Source organism: Diadema setosum, chromosome 2 (assembly GCF_964275005.1).
Source record: "Diadema setosum chromosome 2, eeDiaSeto1, whole genome shotgun sequence".
NCBI classification, from domain to species: Eukaryota; Metazoa; Echinodermata; class Echinoidea; order Diadematoida; family Diadematidae; genus Diadema; species Diadema setosum.
In genome coordinates this window covers 47,284,678-47,309,861 of record NC_092686.1, presented here as the reverse complement: position 1 = coordinate 47,309,861, position 25,184 = coordinate 47,284,678, and the positions used below count along the sequence as shown (strand labels likewise).

General features: G+C 38.2%; 1 protein-coding gene across 1 annotated transcript in view; it reads right to left on the bottom strand.

Annotated features, from left to right (window-relative positions):
- The window catches only part of LOC140245834 (uncharacterized), a 66,810-nt gene extending 41,839 nt beyond the window's left edge, over positions 1-24,971 (bottom strand). Inside the window, exon 1 of the mRNA XM_072325336.1 lies at positions 24,902-24,971. The gene's annotated coding sequence lies outside the window, so the exon portion shown is untranslated. The remainder of the gene's footprint in view (positions 1-24,901) is intronic.
- Positions 24,972-25,184: the final 213 nt, after the last annotated feature.

Below are 25,184 nucleotides of genomic sequence, written 5' to 3'. Positions count from 1 at the left end.
TATGAAGGTGAACTTGTCCTTTAAACAACCTACGAATATGTGTTTAGCCCCTCAGCAAGAAATTTTACTCGCATGAAAATCAGGACATACACGATATGAGAGTGGAGGAAACAAGCTACGCACGCATTAGATCATGGTGATGCAATCCAATGAGCGCACAAGTGAGATTGTATGTCAAATATCAAGTTCCCATTTTGCTACAATACAATTCTTGTACCCATGTAATCTTCATGAGAAGCTGGTTTGTCTAATTTGGATTTTTGGGGACAAAAGCTGAAGTAAATACAGACGCACATAACACAACAGAGGTTCAAGCTTCTCCACAATTTGACCCCTTTGTTGTGCTCGGTTGCCTTTTTTCATTCTTACTTTTTAGTCTCTATCAGTTTCATGGACAATTTACAATTTGATTTTACACATATCCATGCCTTAACAAAATAGAAAATAGACCATGTACAGTACATACTAATAACATCAATTATCAACAGCAAAGAAAAATATGTACATGTGTAGTAGAAATGACATACAACTTTGGATATAATGACTAAACTGTCACATTTTTTTATATGTATATCAACTTCTTTGTTGGGTAAAAAAAAAAGAAGAAGTCATAAACCCCCTGTTCAGACCCAAGCCAGTTTATACCAAAGCTCAATAAAGAAACAACGTTTACAGAATCATCGTATAGCTGACAGACCGTTCAGATGCTAATCTCGACCATTCTGGAAAACGTATAGATGTGCAGTTTCCCACTGCAAATGCTGTTATGGTCATGACTGACAGCCATGGGGTCACCTTTCGTGCGCGCTCCAATTAAGCCCCGCACAGTTATACCATTCCATGGTCGCCATACATTCAGATGCATAACGGAATGCTGACTTGTTATTGAGTTCTAGTTCAAAACAATGCTCTGACCGTCGTTTCGCTATCGTACATCATTTCGGTAGTCAGCATTCAGACGTATAGATTCATCGTATAGCTATACCGTTTTGGTATAGCTGTACCATCCTAGTATTTTTTTTTTTCCATCTGAACACCCTATCTGACCAACACATTACAGGAGTTTGTCAGAAAACAAATATTAACTTTAGACTGATACTCGTATGTACAGAAGCAGCTCTGGAAGACTGCCCTGGTCAAAGTGAGTCAAGGAATTATAGTATTTTGAAGAATTTGCATAAAAATATTGACTTTGTCTTGGCAGCTGTATCAAAACTAAGATGTTATGCCTTGAGTAGTGTCATGGAAATCTCGCTCTGGAGTACAGTTGTACATGGAAATACAAAAGTTATTAGGAAAAGATATAAAAGCTAAAAGTGAAAGCACTTCATGTGTCCATGCAATCTAAGGATTTCTACACAAACAATGGCACAACCATACAATTGGCTGGTTTGATAATATGCCCTCTACAAGTGTACTATACCATCACAGGAGACTCCCTGATATTCAAGTACCCATTTCCTTCTTCAGTTTTGTCAACTTTCGATAAAATTTTCACAAAGCAAAGTATGCTTTTTTAGGCTTCGCTACATTCCTGAGCAGCTACCTTTTCCTTGGGATGTATTTTCTGATACATAATGTACATACATACTGTAACTCACATGGTAGACAACACTTTGTATGACAAGTTTGCTACAAGTACACCACAGTAAGATTCAAACTGGAACTGAAGATGCCAGATCTCTATGAATTCTCTTGCTGTAATCATTAGCTTTATTTTCATGGAGCACAGTTTGCTCTACTGATCTTTGTGGTACATATTCACAAATACACAGGAGCAAGAGGACAAGGCCTATTGATTAAAAAAATGCAGAATTAACCATTCATAGTCTATTAGTAAGCAAAAAAAAAAAAAAAAATGAATGTTTATGAGTGCAATGGACAGAATGTTTGATGTGGTGAAAGATGAAATGATCCATTCAATGAGGTGCAGCTGAGTTGAATAGATCAATGATTTCATCTTTCACCAAATGAAATATTCTGTCCATTGCATGAATAAAAAAAATATACATCAGTGTTTTATATGATACTTAAAATTAGATCACTGTCATTTGACGTTTTATGAATTTCAAAACGAGAGAATGTGCAAAATCTGAGATGGAGAGATACAAAGAGTGCTGAGAGCTATACGCTAGCACGCTGTCAGTCAATATGCTTGATCACATGCACACTGCAAATGCAAGCATTTTACGTACAGCTGTACGTAGTGCACCGGGCTCTCGTTGTGCATTCAAACAGAGCAAATCGCAAGGATCCAAGATTGCACAGTTTTCTTTTGATGTGAATTCACTCATATTAATTTTGGTGTATCTGAATGTTCTTTCACTGTAATGCTGTATGATAGTTTGGGCATCATTGATACAATAATAGTACATTCAACGAATGTCCCAATGGTCTTACATTGATACTATACATAAAGCAAGATATTGGGCTTATTCTCAGCTTGTGATGACGGGTTGATATGACTACAATTTATCCACAAAAAAAAAAAAAAAACTAGAAATGTCGCTATGGCGACTGATGCCTCCGCCATAATGCATGATTCTCCCAATAGGCGTATAGTACAATGTCTTCACAATGTGTGATCCATGACAGTTTCACATAACTGCCAAATATTGAAATGACATGTTTGTCAGAAATGTCTTGAACTGGGTTTGCTATAATTTTCTAAGAGTGCAGGTACACATATTTGGGGAATTTTGGGGAAGTTTATGCATTGAGTAATTTCGAAGATATGAAGAAAGAGTGTGATGATGGTACAAAATAGATTTTTTGTGTGTGTGTGTGTGTGCTTTTTTTTTTTTTTTTTTTTTTTGGGGGGGGGGGCATTGAAACCTGGCCTTTGACCCTTAACCTTTGACCTTCTGGCTGGAAATTTCCCGGAGAATCTCCATTAGGTAATGCATGTATTAAGTTTTGAAACTAATAATACAAGCATTGCATATACTAGTATATGAGGGAAATAGTAAAATTTTTAGGAGTTGACCTTGACCTTTGACCCCTGACTATTGACCCATGACCCCTAAATTCCCTAGATAATCCCTGCCAGACAGTACATGCATATGTACCAAATTCCACAAAGATACATTTACCATTTGCAAGAAAAGTGATATTGCAACATTTTCACCTAACCTTTGACCTTTTGACCTTTGACCTTATGACATGAAACTCTCTCTGGAGAATCTTTACGCAGTAGTACATGTCCACACCAAGTTTCAAGAAAATACCTTTGGGCATTGCATAGATATGGGGGAAATTGCAACATTTGTAGCATTTGACCTTGACCTTTTGACCTTTGACCTCTTGCCAATGTCACTAAAATCTACTCAACTAATTGTCCCATCATACATCATCCTTGGACCAAGTTTGGTGAAAGCTGCTTCATCCATTTTTGAGTTATCACGTAAACAGATAAATTTTAGGATTTGACCTTGATCTTTGACCTTTGACCTCTGTCCAATTTCACTGAAAAACTAATCAAGTAATTGTCCCATCATACATCATCCTCCAACAAAGTTTGGTGAAATTTGCTCCATCCAGTCTTGAGTTATCGCGTAAACGGATACAATTTCATGATTTGACCTTGACCTTTGACCTTCAGCCGATTTCACCCAAAATCTAATCAAATAATTGCCCCATCATACTTCATACTTGACCAAGTTTGGTAAAATTCCAGTAAATATTACTCAAGTTATCGCGTAAACGAAAGCGGACGGACGTACGGACGGACAACCCGAAAACATAATGCCTCCGGCACCACTTCGTGGCGGAGGCATAAAAATCATGACAACATTTCAATGTCATCAACACAGTGTGCTAAGCTTTCCACAGGTCCAACCACACACCACTCATGCATATCAATTAGCTTCCATTGCACTCCGCACTTATCGTAAACCAGGGGCACAGTCTGAACGCTCCCATACGTGCTATCTGTATGCTGAGAGAATATTAAAATCTTCTACGTCGTGTGTACAATCCACATGCTACAAGAATGAATACGAATACAAACCACGTCTGAAAGCGGCCAGATCGACATAAGCACTTTTAAATACGTGACTCATACGGTCAGGTTACCCTGGGCATGTTACTATTTGTACACACATCCAAACAGGCTTCATTTCCTACAGAGCAGCAGTTGCGTGCGTGTCAATTCCCTACTGTCCCTTGTGAAGACAAGTGGGAACCTGTTGTATTTACTCTCGACACTTGTGCTCAGTGTTATTGAGTCCCTAACCTTCAAACTTTAAGGAAACATGGCCCTTGAATCGATGTCCTCCACATTCATTCATATGAATGCCCCTGCCTTCAGCAACAAGAAAGACTCAAGTGGCATTCATATATTGAAAAGATTATGTTATACACAACATGTTGCATTTTGACCATAACTGACATAATAACTACAGCAAGACAACACAAGAGGTGTCCCTTTTGGTTTTTGTTTTTGTTTGTTTTTGTTTTATTTTTGTTTGTTTTTACCTAAGTACCTTGTAAATATCAGTGAATCAATTATGTCACCCCACTGGAATCTCAAATTTGGCAGGCCTGTGAATGTGACTACAATATCAATTGCATAGAACTCCTCACTTGCGGTGTAGCCAAATTTCTAGGAATTTCTCTCTTCTCTCCCCCCCCCCCCCCCCCCCCCAATTCATGTTAGAGAATGTGGTGCTTGTAATTTTGTATCTGAAGTGTTGGAAACACACACAGCTTGCACACTTAGGATTTTCCACAGTACAATGTACAGTGTAGTGTGATGAGAGAGGAACACACAACTCTGTTGCACTGGTTACTTCTGTATGTAATTATTAAAGAGCAGGTGAACCACACACAGAACCCAGCTCCTTGGAATCAATATTGTATTTCCTCGCGAGAACAGGTGACTCTGTACAGCCTGAGACAGGTTTTTCCTCTGCTCGATGTGCCCTCTATACAACATGTTCCTGCAATATAGGGTGATTCACCAGTCTTCATTGTTCACCAACACCTCTCATTCAGTCCTAAGATTTTGATATCAGTTTGATGATTCTGACATCAGTCTGATGTATATTCTGGTTAGTTGCAAATTGATCCCTACACGTTTGTAGTTGCTAAAATTTTACCCCTTTTGATTAGAGCTATCTACAAAATAACCGGTGACAAATAATCTTGCACGAAGCATGATAAAAGCAACCCAATATAGAGTACAAAATGATTACCCTGACTCCAAAATCAAGCATACTGTACACATTAGTGAATCTACAACAGTGTAGTGTCTTCTGGTTTCATACAAGTACATTCTAAGCGAGATCTAAACAGCAATTCAGCACATAGAACCATGCCGGCTACTAATATGACACAAATTGGCTGAAATGATTAAGTTCCCTCTGCAATATTAAGCTGGATGCCAATTAAGAACGGGAGAAAATGGATCCTATAGAATTAAACTGTCACACACAGGTGATTGCAGCACTAGCGAACAGACCCCTGGTTTGGATAGTGGAATGAAGGCATGAGGTAGGTGCACACACGACAGTACAGAGTAATTATGCAGGCCCTGTACATGCAGTTGATCTACCTTGACCTACAGTGCATAACAGTGTCTGTTTGAGGGCTTTTTTTTTCACACTCCCTTTATAGTCATGGCTCTCAGGATTGTAAAGACACACAGGTGTTAAACAGTGACCACAATATACCCTTGGCATTGTTCAGTCAATACAGGTCTACACACAAAGATACCAGGATATCATCATCACTGTCCCTGCTGTTATTGTTGTCGGTATGCCTAACTACACAAATTATTCCCAGAGATCAAAAGTAATTGACTATAAACAATGTATGTTATTCACAATTGTCCAGGGTTGTTACCATATTGTGCTAAAGATGGTAAACCTAGACTAGACTTGTTACACAATCCAGTATTATGGTATCATTATTCAACAAAGACGGACATTAAGTACGATACAATGTAGTAGCACTAAGTAGAGAATTAAAAACATTGTCACATCAGATCAGAATTTAAGAGGACAAATGCTTGGTAACTACAGCATCAAAGTTAACTATCAAAATTTTCAAGTCATAAAAAGTCAAACACATCCAGATTCAACAAGGAAAAGTAGAAATTACGCGGTGCGTAATATATGTCCCCGCCGGAAGTAGCATTCAGTAGCAAAAATGTACAATATAGGTAAAAAGATGAAGGTCAAAGGTCAAAGAGGTCAAAGGTCAAAATTCTATGTAGAAGTTTTGAAGCCCTCACCTAGTGCCATCACATAAAGCAAACGGAATCGAAATCGGGTTAGAAATGACGAAGGAGTAGCATTTTGTAGCCAATGTACAATATAGGTAAAAAAATCAAGGTCAAAGGTCAAAGAAGTCAAAGGTCAAAATTCTGTGTAAAAGTTTTGAAGTCCTCACCTAGTTCCATCACATAAAGCAATCGGAATCGAAATCGGGTTAGAAATGGCGAGGGAGTAGCATTTGGTAGGAAAATGTACAATACAGGTCAAAAATCAAGGTCAAAGGTCAAAGAAGTCAAAGGTCAAAATTCTGTGTAGAAGTTTTGAAGCCCTCACCTAGTGCCATCACATAAAGCAAACGGAATCAAAATCGGGTTACAAATGGCGAAGGAGTAGCATTTTGTAGGCAATGTACAATATAGGTCAAAAATCAAGGTCAAAGGTCAAAGAAGTCAAAGGTCAAAATTCTGTGTAGAAGTTTTGAAGCCCTCACCTAGTGCCATCATATAAGGCAAACGGAATCAAAATCGGGTTAGAAATGGCGAAGGAGTAGCATTTTGAAGCAAAATGTACAATATAGGTCAAAGGTCAAGGTCAAAGGTCACAACTGAAATTCTGTATAGAAGTTTCAAAGCTCCCATGTAGTGCTATCATATAAAGCAAACAGAATCAAAATCGGGTTAGAAATGGCGAAGGAGTAGCATTTTGAACATTTTGATCACACACGGACGCACACACGGACGCACGGACGGACGGACACACGGACGGACGGACACACGGACACACACACGTACGGAGCCCGTTTCATAGTCCCCTGCTCGAACTCGTTTGGCGGGGACAATTAGCTTTTATATGCTACACACTAAATTTTGATTGATTGAAGTACACTGTATAGACCCCAGAGTCTTTGCTGTTGTTGTTTTTGTCGTTGTTATACAAAACACAATTTTTCTCCTCTCCGCTCATATTTCAGTCGGACACAAAGCCTAGTCTGTCACTCAATGCTACTCAACTCAACTGTTCTGTAACTGAAGCAGCTCATTTGCATACCACCATGATCATACTACAAAGTGACAGGCACCTACAACATGTCTACATTGTATGCAAGTATACACACACCGTGACACACGTCCATGTGTGGTGTAATATCTATCCCAAACAGTGCCAAGTTCCAAGCCCACTACATTGCACGGAGACAGGGCAGATGTTATTTTATCCCAAATGACTCACAGAAAACATGATGTGATAAGCGTGTAGGTAGCATGCTTTTACAATTGAGGAATTTCAACATTCCTCGTCCTGCTCTAAAATACACGGCATTCCAGAGTGTGGGTAAAGTGTGTGCAGTGAAGTGTGTAGTCTAACAAAAAAAAAGGTAATGAGATATTCTGCTTGTATTGTGCAATGTGCTGTTCTTTTTTTAGGAAATGTCTACATGACTTTGTGTCACAAAATGGTGTAATGTTTCTATACACACTGATGAATGAATCGGTATGGCAAGATGCCCAGGCCAATCATGCCATTTGTTTGCAGGGGTTCAAGGGAGTTTATATACAGCACAGCACTCCTTAACGTTACAATCCAAATCATTTACATTTTACTTCAAATACTTCAAATGAAAATATAAAACACCAGATATAAAAAATAGTGATTTCTATAATCCTGAGATAGTGTTTATCACCAAACTCACTTCTGGCGTAGAATTAAGGTTTCCAAACAACTTTCAGGGAGCTTTGAGCAGATGTAAAAATAAAACCTGGAATTGAATTGATGATAAACTCAAAGCTATTTTGATAATGGGCTTAAAGCGCAAAAAAAAAAAGTGCGATCTCAAACGTGTTTGCACAAGAAATGCGTTTCTGCACAGATGATAAATCCTAAGTTATTTTGAACATGTTTATTGCTTGGACCTACACACGCCAACTACATAATCTCTGCTAATCGCGTCAAACAGTGCGCTACGCAGTGCATGCAAAGGCCTTTCAGTTTGCGATTCTCAAGTTGTTGCATTTATCATCTCTATCTCAAATTGAGAGGAAGGCCTTGTCATTTTGATAGTGGGTGGTACTGAAACATGTTCAAATAAGGGAAAGATGATAAAAGCAGCCTATGTGATGTTCTTTACAAATCCCAAAAAGCATCGGGTTCAAAACTTTTATGAATTTTGAGGGGGATTAAACAGTAAGACTTTGTGAAATACATGTACAGTATAAAAAATGACAAGAATATCTAGACAAAATTGTTCAGGAGACCCAGGTTGCAAAAATGAAAAGTCTCAAATATAGCATAATGGATACACAAATTCCAAAGGTTAATCCTCTTTCTCTTTTTCTAGATGCAACATATGTCCAATGCTCAGATATTTACTGATTCGCTGCTTTTATAAACCTGAACAATCTCCAACAGGGGTAAATTGGACCTAGACTGTAAAGTCATCAGATATCCTGACACAAGCTACACTTCTAAAGTTTGAAATATGTAAGCAAGCAGAGGAAAGAGGTGACCCCGTTATCCCTACAACTTCCTTGTCTGGGTTCAGAGACCTTGAGTGCCAGAAATCCAAATCCATTTGGCATGATGATGAAGGATTAAGGCAATGACAGTCTTGCACTAACATGAGACATGAGTTAATACCAGATTAAAGAATATTCCCAAAGTGCTGCAAGAGGAGCTTGGTGGATCTCTTGGATATGTTGGATCCTGTACATGTTACCAATTAATTAAACAAGGATGTTGAATGCCTTGAAATGGATATTTCCCAGCTCCCTCAAACTCCTTCAGGAACCTGCTAGTGCTAGTCCTGCTCTCACTCTTACAGCTGTACGTCTTTTATTTCTTTCCTTATGCAAGTTTTAAATTAAATAAAAGTGTTCCAATACCCTGGAAATCAAATTTGTGTAGAGCTACAATACACACACAAAAAAAACCCCCAAAACAAACACACTCCTTAATTCACTTGGTTAAGCTTCCTACAAATTTGTACATCAGAATGAACATGTCCACAATCAACATTCAAAGCACATGATCATAAGATCTTTTTGATTCTAAGCTGTGTATGATCTACTGTAAAAGTGGATATTGTCGCGATACTAATTTTTCGCGCTTGGCCAGGTAAGAAGAGTTTTGCCTATTTTTAATTCAGTGGAATCAAGACATCACGCACAGGAACATATGGCAAGCAAAAATATTTGCGTGCTTTCATTTTTGCGCTAGTTTCTGGTTGCGCGAAATGCGCGAAAATTTCAACACCACGAAAATTTCCACTTTTACAAGTATAAAATAACAATTACATCACTGAGCTTTACTTATCAGGGTGGTCCACATCTTGAAATTTGAGCATGCTGCAAGCTCGGAATCTAAGAATATTGCAGAAACTGTATGTGCGCGGAGCACACATCACGAGGATGTAGTAAGCAATATTTCGCAGCTTACATGTATCTCTCTTTGTCCTGCTTACATTCAATGTTCTCTCACATGTTTTGCACACAAATTTCTAGGTACTAGGTAGTTTGATGTTTCTTTATGTTTTGCACATGTTTTTCACATGTTTGAATATATTTTAGTTTAAGCTTGTTACAAATTCTTGAGGATGTTGCACGATATGTTGCTGGCTTTCGAGGATGTTGCCCAAGATTTGAGGATGTTGCAGCGTCATGCTGAAACCCCTCGTGGACCACCCTGTTTATGTATTCACACTCACTGTGATGCTGCTATTAATTGATTGTAAACTTGCATGAATCACATCATGATTTCAAAATATGACAGAGTCAGTGATCACTTGGATTCTGTTTACAGGTCTTTGAGAATAAGTTTTTGGCTCATTTTCAAAGTTCTTGCTACTGTATAAGTCGTTATTTTTGCGCATGAATGAGAAGGTCAGAGACATTTCCTGCCAGATGTTGTTTTTGCAAGTTGACACTAAGGCAATAGTAAAAGCATTGTTACCCTAGCATATGGAGATATTTTTGTGTGTTGTTAAATTTGCAAAATTTAAACTCTCACGAAAACAACAGCTTATACAGTATATGTACATTTTACTCTCTACATAGACAGCTTCACATTGGTGCAACATTTATATTCATACAAAAAGATGGTTTGAGCATCAGTTTCTGAAAAGCAACAAGATATTCAGTACAAAACTGTAAATTTCCCTTCAGTATTTTCAGTATTTTTCTCTTAAGTATTTCCTTGTTGCAAAAAAATATATAAATAAATAAGAGCTAATAACATCAAGATAATAATTTCAGAGTCAACAAAGTACATATCACTCTATAACAAAGTTGATCTACACATAAGCTAGCAAACAAAAGGTTAGCAAGTTTCATCAGAATTTGACATACATGTACATTGTAAAGACGAAAGCTCTTGTGATGAACACTACACACGATGAAATGACAGCTCAACTTCGGTAATCTTCGTATGCAATCAAATCGTGAAAACCTAACCAGGATCTGGACTTGAAAATGACTGGAAAGCTGCATATGTGTTGTTGACTATACACATCGGATGAAAACCCTTCTGGTTTTGCAGAATTTACACCATGTTTTCCAATCTGTGATGGAAAATGTGCGATTCGATCGTTTCGTGGTTGTCCAGTCAACACACGGACCAGTCCCGGCTGTGTAACCACGTGGGGTATAGCGACACTGGAGTAGGCATTCAATGCATCAGATTATTCTATACTTTTCAAGTAATCCTACAAGATGACAAGTATCATATTTTTCATCAAACTACTTCTCACTATGTGAGTACATCGTAATATTTGTGTGGCGCTCCGTCGGAATGAGTCAAAAGTCGCAAAAAATGAAATCGTAGTTATGCCTATATGTGAATTCTACAGACTCTAAGCTTTACACTGATATGTAATACAACTCATTTCGACATCCCTGTAGATCATAAAAACGAATATTAACTACGCTTACGATGTCAGTCCTTTTTCTAAATAACGGAGAAAATCGCTCTCAAAGTTCAGGGTAGGTTCAAGCTCACAACCTGTTTCTTTCGCGGGACGAAACAATACAACAGTCCTGCTTAGCGACGGCGTTTACGCTCCATCGCACGCACTACCGTATAAGGCGATAGCTTGGGTGTGTAAGATAATTAACCAATCGCAGGACAGGTCTATCATTAACGATTCTGACCAATACGGTCGTCCGACGTAAACTTCGGTACGTTTGTGTCCGTGCCGCTGCCGCCGCATGAATGAGTCGGTACGCGTTGTGTGTCGGCTGCGGTGTAGTTTGCCGCAAGTTTTTAACTCACAAACAATAGGAAACAGTAGAAAGAAAAAAGGCACGCAATGCGTATTACGAAAAGCGTCTATAGCGAGAGCGTTGATCGCTTCCATTCTTCTCCCACGTTGTTGTCAATGGAAACTATAGAGGATGCGTTTAGCAAGTACCAATACCTAAATCGAACCTGAGTACCTATTGTAGCATAGGCGGGCACGCAATACGTCTTACGAGAAGCGTCTTTTAGCGAGGGCGTTGATTGCTTCCATTCTCCTCCCATGTAGTTGTTGTCCATGGAAACTAAAGAGGATGCGTTTAGCAAGTACCAATACCTAGATAGAACCTGAGAACCCATTGTAGGCGGGGGTTCAAAATGAAGTTAATTAGCGATAGTCGTCTTTTGAGATCGTATTCTTTGCGTGTACTAAAAACCCTTAAATTACGCACATGGTCGTAATGTTGCAGAACATCAAAGAGGCCCGTTTTTATTTAGTAGTATGTCTCAGTACTCCTATGTTTATTTTTAAGGATGTGCCTCTCCTTATGATTGCGATTGATGTTCAGCTATTTCTTTCCCGCAAGCTTGAAAAGGAAGCAGCTAAAATTCAGGCAAGGAGACTAGTTTTCTTCCATGAGATACAATCATTATTGTATCATTCACTATACAAAACGGTTGAAATCTGCTGAAAGTCGAACTTCGTTTTTTTGTGTGTGTTTTTTTTTTTTTTTAAGATTCCATTTCAAGCGGGGATAGACTAGAAATTAGTTTGTCTATACTGGCAGGAGACATTAGTTTTACAGTACATACTCCGCATTTAGATAGTCGCCATATTTTCGTGGTCAGAATCAGATACACACGTGATATTATCATAAATATGAAAATACAAAACAACTAACACGCCATAATCGTACAAAGAATAATATGAACTTCAATGAATTAGTGACTATTCTTACCTGTAATACTCTGCATAAAAAACAAACACGCCAATCAAATAATTTGATAGAATTAATAGAACATACAGCGATATCATGCGTGGCAGATCAAATCAAGTTCAATTGGTGAGAAAGCTAAATGAAGTTAAAAACTTGACTTCTTTACGTTTCTCTTTTATTTTATGAAAACAGAATTACATTGTATATCTACTGAAACGGATTGTCTCTGTTGCGAGCGATCGCCATATAAAGCATGTTTAGTCTTCTGAGCAAATCCGAATCCCTATATACTTTAATTTTTGCTTGATAATGTAACAACCCTTATAACTTTACAAAGGACTCGCAAATTCAAAGTTTCAAAACGTATACTAAAACATTACATTGTACACGGTGTATTTCAAAAAACATTTTGAATGCGTTGTGTGTTAGCATGTTAATGGAATCAATCTGCCTTTTATTTTCCGTACGTAAAGCGCACAGAAACGTAACCAAATGTTACCAAATACAGTTGAATGCATTGTACGGGGTGGTATCATCATTAGAAGTATATCCCATTCCTTTCTCCTTTTATTTGCTTGAAGCAGTAGTCAAACCATGTGTCATTATCGCAGCGGCATCACTTAGGAATTAGAATGTATGAAAATAATCGTTACTCATTTATTTCATGCTATTATAGCATTTACATTTTCCAACTGTTATTGACAGTAATATGGTACTGTATGGTTATGATTACGAATGTTGGTTATGAATTCAAAAGACTGGTTCATTAATCGACCCATAAAGGAAATAGCTGTTTTGAAAGTAGTTCGGTACAAGTTCGAAACGCAAACGAAATCATCGTCATAGGGGGAACTGATAGCTCTAGAAAACTTGTTTAGGCCAGTAAAGATTGCCGTGTGCAATCCTTGTAGAAAGTTTTGACTATGGCCATCTTTTGAGCATTTTGAGAAATTATATAAAGAATTATTTGTTTGGATTATGCCAAGAATGAGTTTGAACTATGAAAATAAAAAGGCGCGGTTACCTCAACAATGTCGTAGTTCGATTAGACATGATGGGTAAAGTGAATTCATGACTTGTTGATTAATCCTTGCTGATTGATGATCATTTCTGTATTAAAAACCATCAGATAAGTCTCGTAGATGATACCTCTGTAATCGTAGTCAAAATTCGTTTGAGCAATGAGACGAAAACCAACAAAACAAAATGCCATGTATTATCGCTCGAGTTTCCAACATTTGTCGTCACCCGACCAACAATAAGTGACGAATCAAATGGAACATTTAATTGTGGGAAAGCGGACTGCGTCACGATTTTTAAACGTTGCGAGCAATTCTTTAAAGAAAAAAGAGAAAATGAGGCAAAGTTCAAGAAATTAGAAAAAGCACGTAAATGCAGGCGATCATGTTTAATAGTCAAAGTGAGAGATTACAATCGGCCATGCGGATGTATATGACTGCCTTATTTACATGTCTGATTTCTATAAACTATGTTATATTTAGATATATTACGTTCCCTTCCCTCCTTGATAAAAGTTATGTTGGGTTTTCGCTAAAGGCATTTATTAGGACACGCTATAAAAACGACAACAAATGACTACTATACATCAAAAGATGACCTATGCATGAACCACAATAATTCTGTACGTTCTGATATAATGCAACTGCTTGTTTGTCTGTTTGCTTGTTTGTTTGCTTGTTTGTTTTGAATTACCATGGTCTTTGTCGGAGGAAAGATGAAGAAAAATAGTAGAGTGTATCACTCTCAAATCCGGATGATTGCGATAAGTGTGTATTCCCGCCCTTTCTATACAGGTAAACGATTTAAGCTTGGTATGCTATTATAAAAGCCTTGTGTCACGCAGAAGAACTGATTCCGCGATCACTTTCAACCTTTCATAAAATTCACGTTTTAAGATAGTAACGATAGCTTGTAGGAGATAAAGTAAGTTGGCGTCCCTGGCTGTGGTTCTGAACACAAAAGGGGACTGAAAAAAATCTTTTACAAATTAGCAGACATAATGCCGATCCTCCAACACTGTCGCTCCGTTACGTCACTAATTCTGCTATCAATAGCGAAAAAAAAAAAGAAGAATTGTACTGGTTGCGTGATTATCCACCCCGTGATAGCAGGAAGTTACCTTTCATTGTTAAAGGCTTCGTTGATGCCGGGTTTACTCGGATACAAGGCGTGAACAGTGTCGTCTGAGTTCTTTCATTCGGAATTCCCCAGAATACACAATTCAATAGGCAATTAGCGCTGCTACTTCGCAAAGCTGTTAGCCAAGTTCTTTACAGACTTGACCTCTCACATGTCAGCTACACGTAAGACACGACAAACGACTATCATTACACACATTCTGATTAAAAAAAAATGAAGAAAAACACTTTTGAGTAGCGACATAACTTTCTGTCACTTTCTCATAGGTCCTACTTCTAATACACAAATGACAAGAGTCAGAATATCCTCCAAAGGGAACACGAGCTATTTGGGCATTGATAATGTTTGTCGTCCGATTTCTCTTCATGCCGTTGCGGCCCAAACCATCATAAGAAAATAGGGCAATAAGTTTTATTAACCGGGGAAATAAAATTACGCATTACACACATTTGGCTTAAATTATCATGCGAATTGTCGACTTTATAAAGACGAGAATAATTGACAACTTATGCCATGCTATATCTCCAAAGATGAACTTTAAACAGCAAGTCACATACGAGGGAACGACAGTTATACATTAATGAATTCATTAATGAGGCCAATAAAAGTTGTAAAAGTACACACACACATAGAGAGAGGTTTCAAGTTCGATATGTGATCATGTATTAGCTCAGTGATAAAGTATCATAAATTTTGCGTGATCATTCGTTGGAATTTTTTTTTTTCAGCGCCATTTGTGCGTCACATCAATCACCACTTCATGAAATGTGGTGCATGTATCAAACGCAACTCGCTGGTCATGCAATCGATAGCCTTGGTCAGCTCACTGTTATTGCGTAATTAAGCCCTCGCCGCCGCCGACGCCGCCGCGCGCACCATGCTTTGTTTTGTCTTCAATGGGGTCAAGAGCAATGCTTCATTAGCATACGCCCTAGCAACGGAGGCGGAGTCTCAATCGGGCAAGAACAATAGGTGCGAAACGCAGCGCAAAGGCGAGCGTTCGAAAAAAATGTAACCGAAAAAAATTGTCTCAGAAAAACTGTGATTTGGGACACTTGTCCTCATTTTTACACGCTGAAATTTTCTGTACAAATAGATAAAACGTCAAGGAATCAAAATCCGTCATAAAAAAAATTCGACCCGAGTAGTGCTTCCCCTTCATTTTCGGCTCATTACGGGAAAAGTCCCCGTGCGACTTATGACTCATTTTGTCGGAGCGCCACACATTTTGTGTTGACATTGCACTTTGGAATTCCCTTCCACTTTGTGTTTTGACTTATTTGTATCATTGTCACAAGAATGGCTACCATGAAAACCAATGACTGTGTTGGAGAACCTGGAACAGACACATTGAAGTACAAACTACCAAAATATGTGACAAAAAACAGCCTCGTTACTGCCACCGAAAATGCTACAATTGGATCAGAGGGAGAAGACTGTGATACATTAACCAGTAAACTTTGTACAATGTATCCCTCATTGAACAAAGATATATGCCGCCAAATGTTTTATCTTAATCAGCAACAACGACAAAAGCAAACAAAGCGAAAGTACTCCACAACAAAAGGTAGCAAACACATGTAAATGTGGTGCTATTGGCCCCCAACTTGCTCTTTTGAAGAAGCAGGTTGCATCAATAGCTGGGGCTATCGACTCTCTTATTGCAACCGTGGACCCTGTAAACTCGGTCAAGGAAGTAAATGTGTCATCGAGTCAAGCTACAAACCAGAATGTTGATAATGCTGCTGCAGCGTGCCCCACTATTGATAATCTGACACACCAGATTAACGACTATCGTAGAAAGCAACGGGAATTATTCGCAGCTCATTCAAATGCTACGTGCAAGAGTGCCCACAAACTATACACGCCGTTGGACCAAACAAAGCCGATGTCCTTTTGATAGGCGACTCCATGGTAAAGCACATTCAACCTAACAAACTGTCGAGACGAGTGAAAGTCAAATGTCAAACACTCTGAGGTGCCAAAATAGAGGACGCGAGTGAAGCCATTCATGAGCTGGCTATGAATGCTGAACCCTCAGAAACTATTCGTCACCTCGAAACAAACAACATGAAGAGCGATGGCGAGGATGAAATAGTCGCCAAACTATCGTCTTTGTCCAAGAAGATCGTTACCAAAACGAACGTGAATACAGTAACATTGTCAACAATCATACATCGACGTGGCGAATCTCGTTCTGAGCGCACGAAAGTTGATAACGTCAACGCCCACAACAAACTGCTAGCCAATGATCGCGGTTGGAATCTTATTGACAACAGCTGCATTGATCCTAATGTTCACCTCGCCATGGACAGTGTTCACTTGAATGACAGCAGCATAATCGTCTTCGCACAAAACATCATACGCCATCTACGTCACGATTCTTGAAGTATCACCGACGATGAGCCTTTTCAGGATCACCGATTGTCCAATCATTGACGTCGGAGACCCAGAGGACGAGTCTTCCCTCGGGACTGGATGGACTCACTAGCAACGGCGCGAATGGTTCTGAATCCGAGGAATCGCTAGCTGCATTTCCGTACATTGATCTCGATGAGAAAGGAAGTATACTGATCATATCAAAATATGGTCTTCGTATTTGTCATTTAAATATTAACTCAATTCCATGTATTGGAATAAAGTACTTGTTCAAAAATACACCTTTTGACATTATTGGCTTCAGTGAAACTCGTGACTATACTGTGAGTGTTCGTGAACTACAACTAGACGAATTTGATCTTATCAGGAAAGACAGAACCCGGCATGGGGGTGGTGTTATGTTATATGTAAGGAAGATCATGGTTTACCATCGGTTACTTGACATTGAATGTGACTTAGAGGCTTTATGGATCAAAGTTAAACTGCGACACTTCAAATCGTTACTCATACTTGTATGTGTTGTTTATCGCCCGCCCAATTGTTCAGTTGACTTTTTGATACTCTGGGCGTTATGTTTGATAAGGCAATAGATTATGATGGTGAAATATTAATTATGGGAGATCTTAACTGTGATCTGCTTTCTGAGAATCTTGACTGTAACACGTAAACATTATTGTGAGTTATGCAAGGGGCACTTTTAACGCAGCTTACATGTATAACTTCTCCTACTCGTGTAACCCCGAACACCAATACTCTTATTGATCATATGTATACTACTTGCCCAGACGATCACTCTGTGTCTGGTGTTGTGAAAACCCACATTAGCGATCACTTTTTAAATTTTACCATCATTGGTAACAAATTTATTGACATCCCAACAAATACTGTGCGGTTTAGAACTTTCAAAAACTTTATTGAAGAAAATTTTGTAAATGATCTCCTACGATTGCCTTTTGCTGAAAATATGTAGATCAAGCCTGGGGGAAATGGTATGAATTATCAATGAGTGTGGTCAATAAACATGCCCCATTCAAATCCAAACGAATGAGAAAGAGGCCATGCCCCTGGGTTACAGGGGACATAATTGAATTGATGCACACCAGGGACTTTTATCATAAAAAGGCCCTACAGCATGGTCATCCAAGTTTATGGAATGAATATCGTAAAATAAAAAATATAATAACAGAGGATACGAGCGTCGAAACATGAATATGTACAGGGTCTTCTGAATGAAAAGACTGGAAGTTCGAATGCACTGTGGTCTACAATTAAACAGTTATCGGGTAGTACCAAAAAGTCTAGCATTAAGTTATGTTTCGGTGACACTGATATTGTCGAGCCAGAAGCCGTGGCCAAAAAATTTAATGACTATTTTATTGACAGTCTAAACAAATTATTGCTCTCTACATCAATTGAAAATGAGACGTTGACTGGAAGTAACGGCTCATACGATGAAGCCAGTGACAATCATCGTTTTGAGCCTAATCAAATTTTTGAATTACCCAGTGTGACACTTGAATTTGCAGTTAGAGAAATTGATGGATTGTCTGTACAGAAGGCCACTGGCTTCATCATCATCATCATCATCATCATCATTGAAAGTATCAGTTTCACTGCTCAAGGACCGCAGTAGATTCAGCAAGATGTAGAGAGCAATAATTTGTTTAGACTGTCAATAAAATAGTCATTAAATTTTTTGGCCACGGCTTCTGGCTCGACAATATCAGTGTCACCGAAACATAACTTAATGCTAGACTTTTTGGTACTACCCGGTAACTGTTTAATTGTAGACCACAGTGCGTTCGAACTTCCAGTCTTTTCATTCAGAAGACCCTGTACATATTCATGTTTCGACGCTCGTATCCTCTGTTATTATATTTTTTATTTTACGATATTCATTCCATAAACTTGGATGACCATGCTGTAGGGCCTTTTTATGATAAAAGTCCCTGGTGTGCATCAATTCAATTATGTCCCCTGTAACCCAGGGGCATGGCCTCTTTCTCATTCGTTTGGATTTGAATGGGGCATGTTTATTGACCACACTCATTGATAATTCATACCATTTCCCCCAGGCTTGATCTACATATTTTCAGCAAAAGGCAATCGTAGGAGATCATTTACAAAATTTTCTTCAATAAAGTTTTTGAAATCGGTAAAAATTCTGAAATTCTGCAACATTTTACAGCAACATGTGTATATTATTAATGCAATTTTGCGAATTTTAATGTTCTGTATCGTATATCTTATGTGTTGTTTTTTTTTTAAAGGGCCTTGCTGAAAACCAGACCTTGCTGAACAAGCAACCCTTTCAAAATATGTGAAATACATGTAAATAAATAAAGTAAAATAAAATAAATAAAGTAAGAGTCACTGGTGAGTTTGGTCTCAATCGCTTTACACTAGTCTACCTATCATTCTTTTCACTCTCACAAACACATGATACAACATGTGTACATACCAATACAGGCTCATAAAAATGTGCCAAACTGCAATCAATAACAATGAATATAATCAGTGTCAATCACTCTGTGATCAATATATTAACAAATTTATCTTAGGTAAGACACGCTCACGAGTGCCATTAAAGGCATAATTTACAATTTTCAGATGAAACAAAAGCCCAGTATTAGTACTTAAGAATAGTTCTAAAATGTGAGTTAGGGATAGAAACAACCACTGTAAAAATTTGAATCCGTATAATCAATGTTAAGTATTGTTGAATACACAAAATGTGAACAATAGGTATAATATGAATGCTTCCAGATTAAACCGTCTAGAGTTATGGTTTATTGAGAAAAATACTGATATCTCCTTATATTTTCAGCTTTATTGCAAAAATGTTATATGGTAGGATGTTTTGTGAAATGCATCAAATGTGATATCTTGAATACTGTATTTTTAAAATCACTCCTCCCAAAGGAAAACTGGACCTTTAATGTGATGAATTCCTCATTGGCTCTGAAGCAATGAATCCAAGTTTCACTCAAGATTCCATTGTCAAAATCTCACGCACCTCCAAGAGAACAAAGCCGTAAGGTACGTATCAAAAACGACAACCCACAACCCCATAACATTTGTAGATCTTTAGTGTGCTTTGTTCTACACTGCACAGTCATTAGAAAAACAATTCCATAGGCAAGTAGATGTCACTGTCTAAGTTAAACTGAATGTTAGATTCTTTCAATAGATCTACAGTACCAAAGAACATGATTCAAATTTCAGTCCATAATCTTATGTACTCTGCTATAAAAGTACAGCACGTATTGATCAATCTCACCTTTGGAAGGTTTACAACAAATGATCTAGGATTGCATCTTCTACCCATGAAAATGTATCTCTTACTTTCCTCTTCAATGACTGTCTAACATTTCAGACATCTTAAAAAAAAAAATACAAGGTATAAGTGATAGTAACAATATTTTTGTTTGAAACCGACACATAAAATGACCCTTAGAGTCATCCATTAGCATTAATCAGCATTGATTACCATTATTAGCATTAGCATTTTATACCATTCTCTCTCCATTTATCTCTTTCTCTATCTTCATACATATCACAATCTTGATGTTAAATTTTGATGTATACAGAAACATATCTTGACTTCACTACCAAAATCATTGGCAATATGTACATGGCTCCCCCTTAATAACACAAAATTTGCCCAGGAAACACAAATGTGAGAAAAAGAGTTTTCATCATTAAGTGCTTACCCAGGGCCATCAAATACAAAGTATGCCCAATGCAGCAATGGACAGCAGTGAACGCTGTCCAGAGAGAGCAGGGGGGTGTTTCATGAAACTTTTTGTCGGTGATTTACACCGACAACTGTTAAAAGCTACTGAAATCCTTGCGTCTGATTGGCTGATAGCAAATTTGTCGGTGAAAACCTCCGACGAACTCGTTGATTAAACGCCCCCCAGTAGGGTACAGATTTGTAATTACTGTCAAACCAAAAATTTTTCCATGCATTTTAATTTTGCAAATTTTGCAAAAGCCAAGATTCACACAATTTAAATGCACACAAAAGTTCTTGTCTCTACATAGTGAAATGCATTGAATGCCATTGGCAATTTGCTAAAATTTCATGCCACAATTATTTCCTGCTTTACAGTATAAGGTAGAGGCATGCTGGCATGTTTGTTTATGTTTGTAACAACCTTTTCAAACTTTAATCTCACCATGCAAACACAATCTTTGTGTGAATCCATCTATGTTTCAACATGCATTAGACCTGGCATGGTTGTGCATTGGGATAAGAAGTTCAAAGGTCATGTTTTCACACCAAGGTTGCATCTTAATCACCAAATATTTGGGGGTTTGTTTTGTATTATGTGCATTTATTTTCTTATTTTTTAAATTCTTGACTGAAAGGTCTCCATGGTCAAAATTATGTTGATTTTGTTTGGAAAAAATCAAAGATTTAGGTTCTGGATGAAAGCAAACTTGTGTTTCTATTACAGCAAAGGACAAGGTCTAAACAAAAGTGGCATCTGTGCCCTAGAAATATGACAAAGATTTTTGGAATGTTCATGGTCTAGGAGAGAGACTGTGATGTCATTTCACCATCAACTGAAAAAGTACCAAGTACATGTACATGAAAATATAAACCCTTATAAGTATATGGTTACAGTTAAGTTGACTCTGAACAAGTTGTTAAGAGTTCAGTTGATTGAATTGAATTACAGAACTGAAGAAAGGGAACAAAACCACACTCATGCATTGCTTTATGGTAATTGAAGATACGGAGTTAAAAATGGTAATAATAAATGAATGAAATAAATTGCAGGTAAAATATAATGCATTTTATCTTAGTGCATTAACTTGATGACATGCTGAAAATAAAAAGCTTGCTAATGGATTGAATGCACCGATAAAGAAACTAAAAAATGCACAGGGTAATGTTTATTTTTGGATTACAGCTCATGTTATGTGGTTAAGAGTTCAGACATACATAGGTTGCCAGATTGTACAAGGGAAAATCTTCACCCCTAGAGCTTCCAGGGCCTGTGAGCAAACCCCTGCTACAACGAACTCTACACCTGTAATGTGTGATTAATGCACAATATCAATTTTTTTTTTTTCTTTTTACACAACTCATTTAAGAATCAAGTTGTGGACCTTTTTGGAATGTATTTAATACTTGTCATGAATAAACTTTGCAATATATCATGATCAAGAGCATAAAATTAAGCCAAAATTAACTACAAATTAAGTTATTAAAATTGCATAATTTTTCTGTTTTTATGTAGACTTCCGATATTCATAAATGATACTAAAAAATGAAATCTTTCTTTTCAGTACTAATTTGACATAATATTAGAGAATTTTTTCTCTGAAGTATTCAGGTGAAAATGAATATTTCAGTTGGGTGAACATCACATCACACTTTGGTAATGGCAACACTCCTAGCATCTTGAAATAATCTTGGACAGTGTTAAAAAGCAACATTAACGACAGACAATGCTGCGATAGTGAGGTGCAGCGAGATAGAAAGAGAGTGAGTAGAAAGGGACAAACATAAAAGCGGTGTCCTAATGAAGTCCATTCATGCTTGAAGTTTCAATACCTACTACTCAATCACCACTCTTTGATTAAATGCCTTGTACATGTTTATCTTGGAAAATATCCCTCAGTTTCATCTTTATTTCATTTCACTCAAGGTAAAAAACAAAACAAAAACAAAAACCAGAGATTCATATCCCCAGCTCAGAATGCTGACTCATATTGTACACGCAGAATTCTTGGCGACAAACGCAAGTAACATTTTATACTGTGCACCAGTGCAAGCTCATCTTAATCGACCGTCCGTTCTCCCATTGATAGAACACGTAAATCTACTAAATGGCAAAGACATGTTAACAATAATCTCATGTATAGACCTTACGCATTGACGTCATCACTCACTTGACAACCTCTCGCGATGCCATCTTAGAGGGCTAGCGAAGTCCTTGACAATGCAGGCGTGCAGCTACAATGTACTTAGCTATGTGCTTTTCTTATGCGCGCTAGCGGTGATCGCCTCACTCGCCGCCAGTCCCCAGGCCAGTGGCAGTTTTTTTTTAACCATCAAACAAGTTTGACATGACATGACACATTATGCAGCAATATTTGGGTAATTTTCTCACATTGTGCAATCGAAATACTCACAGTAACTAGAGAATTCCTAGGTTATATCGCAGAAATTTGTATCCATAGCGCAACATCGCCGTTCGCTGAATGTATGTCGCCATTTTGAATTTCATCAGCCAATCACATGCAAGGTACGTGTTTTAGCAAAAAACACGTAGAAATCTACCTCACATGTGATTGGCTAACGGATTCGTAGGTTGATGAGCTGTTACTACCGCTGGTAGTTGCATATTTTTTCATGAAAATTGTGCCAAAATGTTGGATATATCATTAACCTGGTGAGTGCAATGCATACCTCAAATGTCGATTTTGCTATACAAGCTTGAATTTCCTGATCTAGCAAGGATGTCAAGTTCAAAAAATTTTTATGAGTGAGACTTTCATGACTCGGCATCTCGGCGCGCGAATGTGCGTGCGAGCGAGGGTGTGGGAGGGGTTTTTCCTCCCTGTGGCCTTTCACGGTAGGGAGCTTTTTCAATTCTTAGCTCTAATGGTGCCACCAGGTGCATATTTATACCTTCAATTGCAACTATTACATTAATCCTTTGAGCTATGCTCCTTATCAGATTAAATAGGCCAAAGTTGCAGACTTCGCCCGATGTGTGAGAAAAATGGGTGCCATGCGTGAGATCGTGAGACGGCCCCTAAATGCTTGAGTCTCACTCAGAATGCGTGAGACTTGGTAGCTCTGGATCTAGGGCTGTAGATTACATGCAATAGAAAAGACAGTAAAAGAAACACCGATGTTGTGTGTAAATGCCCATTGCCTCGCGTGTAAAAGCACGCTCTAGCAACGCATCGCTTGCCCTCTGAGGGAGGGCGCCCTTCAGTTGGTAAGACCGTGTGACGTCATATTCATAAGGTCTATTACTAATACAAATGAGGATTTTCTTCAATTCTTTTTCCTCCTGTTTCCTCAGGTTATTTACCTGTATCCCCTAATTTTTCTTAATTTGTATTCATGTTCGAACGTTCCAGCATATTGTGCCCCGTCCCAATTGTACTTTTGATTTTATATGCGAGAAAGCCATTGCGCGAGGGTGGTCGATGAGCAGACTATTTCTAGTACACTTTAACGTAAGGAAAATTAGAACATTAACGAATAGGCCTACTCTTAAGCTTGCACCTGATTGGGCCTTTTCATCAATGAATGACATGGCCCTTGGCCTTGTTAGCCTTGCTGCAAATAGGTAGGCCTACCCTGTCACAAACTGGAATGATTAGAGGTCCAGAATCTAACAATCAAACATTATGAGAATCACATCTTTCAGAAGACACCAACACGTACACGAATGCTAGATATCTAACATTAGAATGTGTCGAGGATATAGAGGGATAAAATATGAGAATCACTGGTCTAGGCCTACTTAAACTCACTGTTGTAACGTTAGTGTTGGAGTGAAGAGTTCCAACATTCTTCATGAAATCAATAAAACGGCGGCTGCTTCACTCCAAATATTCTTCACAAAATTAATAATCCAAGCTTCTACAGAGAATTCCTGCCATGAAATGCATGATATAAAATTACCGGGTAGTTATTGCATTGACTGTGTCGCCCGTCTTCCCGTGCATACGTTCAAGGCAGACTAGCTAGATGATACCGTAGCATTCTAACGTTACACGTTATTCACAACTCAAGGCTGGCAAGAGACGGTCCAGAACAGAAGCTACACATATTTAGGATAGACGTTCAAGCCTGGTTCTAAGCTAACAAGACCTACCCCAAGAGTCTCGTTATTGAAAATCAATATTTAGGCATACATAACGAGGCTATAACGTTTATCGTTAAATGTTCTCAACGAAAGGTGGGCAGTAATGAGAAACTTAGGTACAGAAACTGAGACAACATACCACTGGCATCGCCTTCCTACTCCCAGCATAGGTAAACAGTCGCCATTTATTCTCAACACTCCGGTTCCTCTCTACCGCAAGATGGCGCCATTCTACAACCACTGCGGTGCAGTGATAAATCGCCAAAGAGATTTTTCTCCTCCCCACCAGTCACTGGGGAAAATCGCCCACTGCTCGATTTTGTCCAATTCTTTTGTTTAGTATCAAACTTTCAAGGAGGTGTTCATGTATGCTCCTATGTGGTGCAGCTGCCAAATAATTGTGATGACGTAAGAATGATAGG